At 38.2% G+C, this 11029-nt stretch overlaps 1 non-coding gene across 1 annotated transcript; it reads right to left on the minus strand.

Moving 5' to 3' along the window:
* Positions 1–261: 261 nt before the first annotated feature.
* On the minus strand, positions 262–368 carry LOC141687759 (small nucleolar RNA R71). Its single transcript, XR_012561243.1, has one exon. It is a non-coding gene; the product is annotated as a small nucleolar RNA R71 (small nucleolar RNA).
* Between the last annotated feature and the right edge of the window lie 10661 nt (positions 369–11029).

Raw genomic sequence — 11029 nt, forward strand, 5'->3', positions numbered from 1 at the left:
CAATGGGTGCAAAATTCAATCCAGTTTGTGGGTTCTCCAACTGAAGATCCAACTACACACATTAGGGATTTCATAGAGATCTACGACACCTTCAGGTTCAATGGTGTTTCTGAAGATACTGTGAAGCTAAGACTGTTCCCATTCTCTCTGCGGGACAAGGCTAAGAGCTGGTTACACTCTCTACCAGCTGGTTCGATTACTACTTGGGAAGATCTTGCTCATAAGTTTCTTACTAAATTCTTCCCTATGGTGAAGACAGCTACAATCAGGAATGCTCTTACTCAATTTGCTCAGCAATCAGGAGAATCTTTATATGAAGCTTGGGAGCGCTACAAGGAGATGCTTAGGAAGTGTCCTCATCATGGAATGCTTGATTGGATGATCATCAATTGTTTTTACAATGGTTTGGGAGCATAGTCCAGACCCATACTCGATGCAGCAGAAGGCGGAGCATTATGGGCAAAGAGCTATGAGGAAGCTTATGATCTAATTGAACTGATGGCTGCTAATGAATATCAGTATCCAACCTAGAGATGTCCATATGGCAAGGTAGCAGGAGTTCTTAAAGTGGATACAACTACGGCTATCACTGCTCAACAAAAGGCATTGTCTATGAAGATCGATTTTCTGGCTAACTATGGTGTTAAGCAGATAATTAGAGTTTGTGAGCTATGTGCAGGTCTGTATGTGACGGAGCAATGTGCTATATCTATTGACTCAGCTCAGTTTGTAAGCAATTTTCAGAGATCGCAGCAGCCAGTTCCTGCCACTTATCAGCCTGACAACTGGAATCATCCTAACTTCAGCTAGAACAACAATCAAAATACGATGCAACAGCCATTCCAGCAGTTTGGAAATAAGCTATTCAACCCTCCTGGTTTTCAGCAACAAATTGCACCAAAACAACAACTCCAAATTCAACAACAAAATCATGATGCAGGTCTATCTTCGAATGAAAAATCTGAATTGGAGGAGTTACGACTTATGTGCAAAAACCAGGCTCTTATATGCCAAAGCCAGGCTATTTCTATCAAGACTCTGGAGAACCAAATAGGGCAAATTGCTAATGCCTTATTGAATCGTCCACCAGGAACGCTTCCTAGTGATACAGAAGCCAATCCAGGCAAGAGGGAAGTTGAAGAACAGGTGAACGCCATCACCTTAAGGTCTGGAAAGGTTGCAAGCCCCCAAATTCAGCAAGACGAAGAGCCTGAAAAATCTCAAGTTTCAGAAAATGCAGTTATGGCTGAAGAAGAAGTGTAGAATGAAGCAGAGGTGGAACCAAGGAAGACTACTGTAGAACACACTCCTCCTGAGGGTAATACAGGAGAGAAACACATCTATCCTCCACCTCCTTTTCCTAAGAGGATGCAGAAGAAAAAGCTGGATAAGCAGTTTGAGAAGTTTTTGGAGGTGTTCAAGAAACTTCATATCAACATACCTTTCACTGAAGCTCTTGAACAGATGCCTAGCTATATGAGGTTTATGAAAGGTATTCTCTCTCGAAAAGTGAAGCTCGATGACTTAGAGACTGTTGCTCTAACGGAGGAATGTAGTGTTGTGCTGCAACAGAAGTTGCCTCCGAAGCTTAAAGATCCTGGAAGCTTCACTATTCCTTGCACCATCGGAAACTTGTCATTCGACAAGTGTTTATATGATTTAGGAGCTAGCATCAATCTGATGCCCTTATCTATCTTCAAAAAGCTTGGTCTGCCTGATCTGAAACCAACGTACATGTCATTGCAACTAGCTGACCGTTCCATCGCTTATCCATGAGGTATAGTGGAGGATGTCTTGGTCAAGGTGGATAAACTCTTCTTCCTAGCAGACTTCGTAATTCTTGATTTCAAGGAAGATAAGAAGATTCCCATCATCTTGGGAAGACCATTCTTGGCTACAGGCTGAACTATGATCGATGTGCAAAAATGAGAGCTTTCGATGAAGGTTCACGATCAAAAGGTCACTTTTAATGTGTTCAAGGAAATAAAGTTACCCACAGCTAAAGAGGAGTGCTTTAAAGTAGAGTGGGTCGACTCTGTAGTAAATTCAGAGCTTGAGCAATTGCCAAAGTCAGAGACCTTAGAGAGATCCTTAATGGGGAAATCAGTTATTGATGACAAGAAAGGAGCAGAGCAACTGCAGGTTTTGAATGCACCTTCGTGGAAGAGGAAGTTGGATAAGCCATTCGATTCTCTTGGTTTAGCAGAGCTGAAAATTTTTCAGGAGCGTTTTGAACCATTTATTCAAGAAGCTCCCACACTTGAGCTCAACCCTCTACCAGATCACTTGAGTTATGCATTCTTAGGTGTACCCCCTGAAAAGGGGTTGGGATATATTTTTGATGATGTAGAGAATGGCTGGACGGATCTTCCAGTGCCTATAGAGGGTTCTTCTCATGCACCACAGGTAGTTGATAGGACTGGTATTGGTGATGAGAAGTACAGGCGAGTGACTAGGCATATGGAGGCCATACATGTCATCCACCGATATTTTGCTGAAGATTTGACACACGCTTTCGGTACTGTTGTTCGAGACACTGGTGGCGAGGTTGATTGGCCACCTGATCCTCCACCCGATGAGGGTGAATCTCCCGCTAATTAGGTATGCCTGAAATCCTTATTATTACCTTCAATGAGGACATTGAAAATGTTAAGTTTGGGGGTGATAATGTAAGGATTAGTAGTGTGTGTGTGTCCATATAGATTCATATAGATTCATATTGCATGTTTAGTTGTAGTTCATTCATATTTTTGCATGATTGTTCATTTAGGACATATTTGCTTGTTTTTATGTGATTTTATATAGTTGCATTTGCATGCATATTTAGCATGATCCCTTAAGATGAACTATGATATTTGATAAGTTGATGTTGATTTCAGTGTGGTGATGACGAATAGAGGGATGTTTAAGTCATAATGAATTGATTTGCATACCAGAAACAAATATTTTCACAAAGTCTTATAGGGTTGCTTTTGATCTAGATCATGATCATACTTGTTTATTGTTGAGATTTAATCACTTGGTTATATTTAGAATTTGTGATATTCTCGTAATGACGTAAAAATACTGTTTTTTTATCTGGAGAAAAACTTGGATTTCATTGCTAGTTGTTGTAAGGCTAGGCGTCAAATGGCTATTAGCTGGCTCATATTTTTATGAGGAGTCTAGGGTTGAAAGAGATGGAGCGAAACACACTCATTCAGAAATTATTAGAAAAAAAAAGAAAAAGAGAAAAAAGAGAAAAAAAGTATGTGTTTATGCATAATTGATCAAGAGTGAGCTCTTTAATACTCGAGTTATTAAGTTTTAGGGGACTTTGTGCCTAGTAACCTAAGGCTTTTATAGTCTGGGATCCGCTAACCTAACGCTCGCTACATGGGTATTATTGCATAAGTCTTTTGGGACCTCATTCATTGCATGGTCAAATAAGCATCTTTGTTATGTGTTCAATAATAGTGTGAATTATTGTATAACTCTAGTAGAAAGGAGGTTTCCTGAGTCATAATGCGTTTATTGTCTATTCTGTTTATAAACTTTTGATTGTTTCGATTATAGGTAAGTTATGGTTATTAATCTAGTATCGAGAGTATATTTGTTAAGCATCCACACACGCACGTTTCTGGTTTGTGAGTTGGTTTACGGGATTTATTCGAACTCTGTTTCAAGTTATTGCATTCTTAGAGGCATTGGCTTATTCATTTGGTTATTCTGAGGGGATCGATTGCATCATCATTTAGTTGCATTCATGTAGTTGCATTCATGCATTAGGTTTGTTTTATAGTTTTGAGTCTGTTTATGCTTGAGGACAAACATCGATTCAAGTTTGGGGGTGTGATAAGTGGATTTTATATCCACTTGGAATGCTTTATTACAAGCTTAAATTGCTGTTTTGGACTCAAGTTGTTGGTATTTTGATGTGTTTTTGTGTTATTGCATTTCAGGTATCAGTTATATGAAGAAAAGAGCTTTTAAAGGAAATATGATAAAATGTGATCAGAATTGGAAGCCAAGGCCATTGTCAAGTTGTAGAGAATCTCAATAGCTTCGCGTGGGCAGTTGAATCGCCTAATTCTGACGAGTAGAACTCAAGTTAAGGCCAAAACAAGATTCATCAGAAATTTTTCCAGACAGGAGTTGAGCGCCCGCCCAGGAGAGCTGAGCAGCCGCCCAAGAGAGCTGAGCGCCCGCCTGGAGAGCTGAGCGGCCGCCCAAGGCATGGCTGGTCACTGATTTCGCTGAAAAAGCCTTTTTTGAGTGGAATTTGACGATTTTAAGGGTCCAGGTCCAGTAGGGGCATATATATATTAAAAAAAAGGGTTTTCATCATCCGGGAAGATTGAGATACCAAGGAAAAGACCTAGAAGCACAAAAAAACTCTGAAAAAGAAGATCTTATTTTCTAACTTGTGATTTTTTGAATTAGTTGTAACTTTGGATGCTCGTTTTCATTCTTATTGAACCTAGATCTCGTTTATTCGTACTTTAATAATATTGATTTTATTAAGACCTTGTTTTATACCTTGCTTTCATTGGAACCCATGGTGATGATGAGTTCAATTATAGGCTAATCGTTGTCATGGGGTTCTAGCGGATTTACTTTTGAATTTCAATAATAAATTGTTCCGATATCTTGGTATGTGGTGATTGATTGATATCCTAGTTTTGGTTGTACTTATTTGTCTTATGTGCGTAGCTAACATATAAGATAGTGTGTTAATCTTTATTGAAGCGACAGTGAATATAGAGATTTAGAACTTGCCATGCTAGCATAGGTTCATGTATGTGTATGCATGATTCGTAGGTAACTCTAGCCGTTTTACTTTCCCTATGTAATCAAGATGGATAACTTGTGCTTAAACTGTTATGTTGTCAAATTCTATAGAAATATAGGGTCTCAATATAATTGGTGCCTATTCACCTTCTATTTCTTTTGTGGATGTCTGGTAGAATGGTACTCGTGCAACGAAAGTTGGCGTTTATCAGTTTCGTGTTATCTGATTAGTGTCATCACCATCACATGCTAAGGTTAAGAATGAAAAGGCTATTGAATTAAGTATTTAATGAAGTTAGAATCCCATGTATGTCATATATAGTAATTCAACCTTAATTACCTTAGTTAATGTTATTTAGTATAATCTCTTAGTTTAATAAAAACCCAATTTGTTATTTGTCTTAGCATTGAGCGATAACCATACGTTGTTGCATAGGTGCATAAATTGAACTTGACCTAAACCAGTCTCTATGGGAACGAATCTGATTTATATCTTATACTACTTGTGAACGCGTATACTTGCGTGAATGTTAGCGCGTGTTTTCGCCCTAACATCTGTAAGTGTCATCCCTGGAAGTCTAGCTTCCAATCTCTCATAAAACTCTTTCTTGAGTTCACCAATTTCTTGTTTGAGAGTGGAGACATTGAGAGTTTGTTGATAACCTTGAATTTGATGTAGTTGGAGAGAAGCAAGATGTGCTTGCAGAAGCTTCTTGGTGCTGGCATTTGTGGATGATTGAAGTGCAGACTGTGTTTGACTGATTAGCTGGATGCGAGTAGATTTGAAGTGATGTTCATCACATTTCTTGGAGAAGCCCCATGATGGCATTCTTGACCTTGAACTAGGGCCAGCTTCTCCCCCTAAGTTTAATAGCTCTTCTCCACTTTCTGCATCCTCACCTTCAAAGAAATCTTCTGAACCACCAGTCTCATAATCAACATCACCAGCTGTAGAGGGCAAAGCTGTGATGGAATCCTTAGCTCTTAGAATTGACTGTGTGGTGTGCACCAAGTTGAGCATCCTTTCTGCATTGTCATTGCCCTGTTCAGCTAGAAGTTGATATGCTGGAACAGGGTGAGTAAATGTCTCTGTATTAAGGGTAGTAGAATCTATAACAGTTTGAGGTTGCTGAGATAGTCCCTCCCTGTCTACATCCGGGACATTCATTAACTCACTTGCAATGACATCTACCCTTATATCTCCTGTACCTATATTTCTCTCATTATCTCTCTTTTGTTGCATCAAGGTCTCACCTTGGCTCACCACCCTCACACCCTCACATTCACCATCTAAGGTGGGACTCCTCACAGTCTCTTTTTCTAATCCTGAAGAACTGGATTGCATATTTTCACTCTTTTCCTCTCATTTTTCCTGGGAGCAACCCAGACTCTCACTCAAACACTCTCTTCCCTCAATCTTAGGAGTGATTGTACTACCACTAAGTCTTCTGCACTTGAGATAATTGATGAAATTTGAAGCTGTGCAGAGACACTCGACATATAAAGGATATCTGTCGGGTTAGCAGTTTGACTATCCGGCGGATAACTGCTGTTAAGCTTATCCATCGGGATACAATCACTACTCGACGGATGAACAATATCCATCGAGAGAGTAGGAATAAATGAGTTTGGAGTGGAAACTATTGTGGACTCTGTGCAGATTGATGAGAATTTTGGCACAGATATCTCAACAGTTCCTGAAAGAATTGGCAAGTGAGCCAACAAATCATCCAAAAGATGATGCTCACTTGCACTAGATTTTGGCTTCCCCAACAGAGTTAAAGAAAGGGAATCAGGAATTGATTTGTTGATCATATCCACATCCAGAGAGTTTGTGGGAGAATTTGGTGTTTGAGGTGCTTCTGTAACTAAATATTTTGGCTGTGACTCCACATTTATTGGAGCCACATCAACCTGACTTTGAGAAGGTGCAGTGACTGTGTCTTTAGCACCAGTTTGCACAGTGCGTGAACCTTGTGCATCCCCAAGGGTTTTTGGTTTCTTCTTTCTAGTAAAGGTTTGGGGTGAGCTTTTGTCCCTTACCCTTTTGGCCTGTGCTCTTGGCTGAGAGATTTGTTCAATAGTCACATCCTTTTGGGAGGATGCAACTAGCAATGAGCTTATGTCCTTATTAAACACTGCAGTTTATTGGGAAACTGCAGTATGTCTAGGCTGGGAAACACTCACCTCTCCAACCTTATCCTTAGAGTTTCTTTGATGTTCACCCTGTCCCTCACCTTTCTTACCCACCTTCACACTCCCCTCTTTTGATTTGGTGGATTTTGCAACTGGCATCTTTTGAGAGGTACCAGAGGGGGCTTTCTTTGACTTGGATTTAGAAATTTTTGATGGTTTGGTAGCTTGGGTAGGCAACTGTTGGGTCATTGACACAGTTGCCAGAGCTACACTATAAGGCAAAGAAATTTGTGAGGCTGGAAGAGTAGGGATAGCTGAACTTACCTCACTTACCTGAGGTGCCTCCATAACGGGAAAATAAAAGAGTGGCACCTCTTTGTGATGGTTTGCCCTGTTTAAATCTACAATAATCCTTCTCTCTTGAACCCAACAATCTAATTTGTTGGTTGTTCTCAAGCACAATATCCTCAGAGAGGTTGTTAGCAATCATCATTAAGAATCTAGCATAATAAACATTTTTACCCCTCTTATTTAACTCCCCTAACTTAAACCCCAACTCAAACAAACAAGATCACTAAAGTTAAAGAACTTATCAGTTACAAGCATGTAAAGCATGTTAAGCATAGAGATATTGACAGAATCAAAATTACTGATTTTATCAGAAAAGACCTTGGTAACTACATCACATAGATAACTCCATTCCTTTCTAAGACCAAAGCTCCTAATTTCACTTAATTTAGAAGTAGAAAGTGCATAGTTCATGGAGTTAAGCATGTTAATAATGTCATCGTCTGTATGTGGTGAAGTTACAGTATTATCAGGAATCTTGAAACATGATTTAATAATGTCACTATTAATACAGAATTCCCTACCTTTAATAGTGAGTGTGATGGTCTTATCAGTTGAGTTGTACACAACAGTTGACCACATTTATTCAACAACCTCATAGAAGATGGTGGGTGATTCTAGCATGGCATAGTTGAGTTTGCAGTTCTTCACAATATCCATCATTTTGTGGTAGTCACCAGACTGTTGAATCCCCTTGTTTACTAGAGCCGTGAAGTTGTTCTTCTCATAGATAAATCCAGTTTGTGACATGATCTTGACGACTGGTACCATTGTTAGAGAGTGGAAATTGCAGAGATAGAGATGATAATTGCTTTTCTGAAAGAGAAAATTTAGAGCAGATGATTTGAGAATGATAAAAGAAAAGTAATGAAAATGAATTAAGCTTTTATACTATCTCAAAAATAACTGTCAAAAATAATAAAGTAAAATAAAGTAACCAATAATAATTGCCCAAAATAGCCGTTATAAAAATAAACTGTAAAAATTCCTTCAATTATCTGTCGTGTTATACTTATAAACTGTAAGTATACTCGATGGATAATGTTCAGGGAATCAACGGCTAAAAATAAGACAATTCAACGGATGAGGATAAATCAGTTATCCGTCGAGTCATAAAATATTCCAGAAAAGTAATTGATTTTATTAACAAATAGTATATCGACGGATGATCAAACTCGATGGATAGTGATCATCCGTCTAGATGTAAATTTTGACTTAGCCAAAATTTCATCCAAGACTGAAAAATCAATTAATTTCTGGCTGTATTAGAACTTGCAAACAATCTATAAAGATTCAAGAGTAATTTAGCATACCTAACTCACTTACCAACCTTGAAAAGGTGGATTCATCCAGTGGATTGGTAAATATATCTGTAAGCTACTTTTCACTTGGAACAAAATGTAGTTCCATAGTACCATTCATTACATGTTCCCTTATGAAGTGGTACTTGATGTCTATGTGCTTTGTTCTTGAATGCTGTACTGGATTTTCAGTGATGGCAATTGCACTTGTTTTATCAAAGAAAATAGGAATCCTTTCAACTTGCAAACCATAGTCTAGCAATTGGTTTTTCATCCATAAAATATGTGCACAGCAACTGCCAGCAACAATATATTCAGCTTCAGCTGTAGAAGTAGATACTGAATTTTGCTTTTTACTGAACCAGGACACAAGCTTGTTTCCTACAAATTGACAGGTTCTTGTTGTACTTTTTCTATCAATTCTACAACCTGCATAATCTGCATCTGAATAACCAGTTAGATCAAAACCAGAATCTCTAGGGTACCAAATGCCAAGTTTTGGTGTTTCCTTGAGATATCTGAAAATTCTCTTAATAGCTACTAAGTGAGATTCTCTAGGATCAGCCTGAAATCTAGCACACAAACATGTAGCAAATATTATATCTGGCCTACTAGCTATTAAGTACAGAAGTGAGCCAACCATGCCCCTATAACTTGAAATATCCACAGAATTTTCAGTAGTGTTTAATTCAAGCTTAGTTGCAGTGGTCATGTGAGTTTTTGCAGATGTGCAATCCATTAGATCAAACTTCTTTAAAAGATTATAAATGTATTTAGTTTGACTAATGAATATTCCATCACTAACTTGCTTAACTTACAAACCAAGAAAGTAAGTTAGTTCTCCCATCATACTCATTTCATACTTACTTTGCATCAATTTGGAAAACTTTTTGCAAAGTTTTTCATCTGCAGAGCCAAAAATAATGTCATCTACATAAATTTGAACAAGTATACTAGAGCCATTAACATTTCTAAAGAAAAGAGTTTTGTCTACAGTACCTCTAGTGAAGTGATTCTCTAAAAGAAACTTTGACAAAGTGTCATACCAGGCTCTAGGTGATTGCTTCAGTCCATAAAGTGCTTTCAAAAGATAGTAAACATATTCTGGAAAGTTTGGATCTTCAAAACCAGGAGGCTGACTAACATAGACTTCCTCCTCTAAATCTCCATTCAGAAAGGCCCTTTTGACATCCATTTGATAGACTTTGAAATTGGCATGGGCTGCGTAGGTTAAGAAGATTCTGATGGCTTCAAGTCTTGCAACAGGAGCAAATGTTTCATCAAAATCTATTCCATCTTGCTGAAAATAGCCCTTAGCAACCAATCTAGCTTTGTTCCTGACTACTATGCCATTTTCATCCATCTTGTTTCTGAATACCCATTTGGTGTTTATTGGATTCTTTTCTTTAGGCTTGGGCACCAGCTTCCATACCTTATTCCTCTCAAATTGGTTTAGCTCCTCCTGTATGGCTAAAATCCAATCAGGATCCAACAAAGCTTCTTCTACCTTCTTTGGTTCTTCCTTAGAAAGAAAGCTGATGTATAGACATTCTTCTTGAGTTGATCTCCTTGTTTGAACTCTAAAAGATACATCACCAATGATGAGCTCAAAGTGGTAATCCTTTGTCCATTTCCTTTGTTGAGGTAGATTAGCTCTAGATGAAGAGGCCTCATTGTTGTCTTGATGTGTGATTGAGTTTAGATTATTAGAAACTCCCCTTGAGTTAATGGATCTTTGATTTGAGAAAGGGGAACTTTCTGTAAGTGATCTATTCTGACCTCCAGCTTCTTTTGATGACCCGACGGATGGTGAATTTTGAGTACCGACGGATGAAGCTGGTTGTCTCCCGACGGATAAAGCAGATTACCTCCTGACGGATGAAGCATTATGCAACTCGACATATATTGAATTTTGTGCTTCATTGGTAGTGGATTTTTCTGCATTATCCTTTGATACTATTTCTTGAATACTATCATCATCACTGTCATCACTAACCATCTCCATTTATTCAAATTTGAGGCTCTCATGGTAATCTCTATCTTGCAGTCCTTCAATCTTTTTATCATCAAACACAACATGTATTGATTCCATAACAATGCTGGTTCTTAGATTGTAGACTCTATATGCTTTACCAACAGCATATCCAACAAAAATTCCTTCATCTGCTTTAGCATCAAACTTCCCATTCTGATCAGTTTGATTTCTCAAGATATAATATTTGCAGCCAAAGACATGAAGAAAATTTAGAGTTGGCTTCTTGTTCTTGAACAATTGATAGGGAGTCATGCATTTTTCTTGATTAACCAGAGAAATATTCTGAGTGTAGCATGCAGTATTTACAGCTTCATCCCAGAAATATGTTGGTAATTTAGACTCTTCAAGCATTGTCCTTGCAACTTTAATAAGTGATCTGTTCTTTCTTTCTACTACTCCATTTTGTTGTGGAGTTTTTGCTGCTGAAAATTCATGCAAA

This window comes from Apium graveolens, chromosome 9 (genome assembly GCF_009905375.1).
Source record: "Apium graveolens cultivar Ventura chromosome 9, ASM990537v1, whole genome shotgun sequence".
Lineage (NCBI taxonomy): Eukaryota > Viridiplantae > Streptophyta > Magnoliopsida > Apiales > Apiaceae > Apium > Apium graveolens.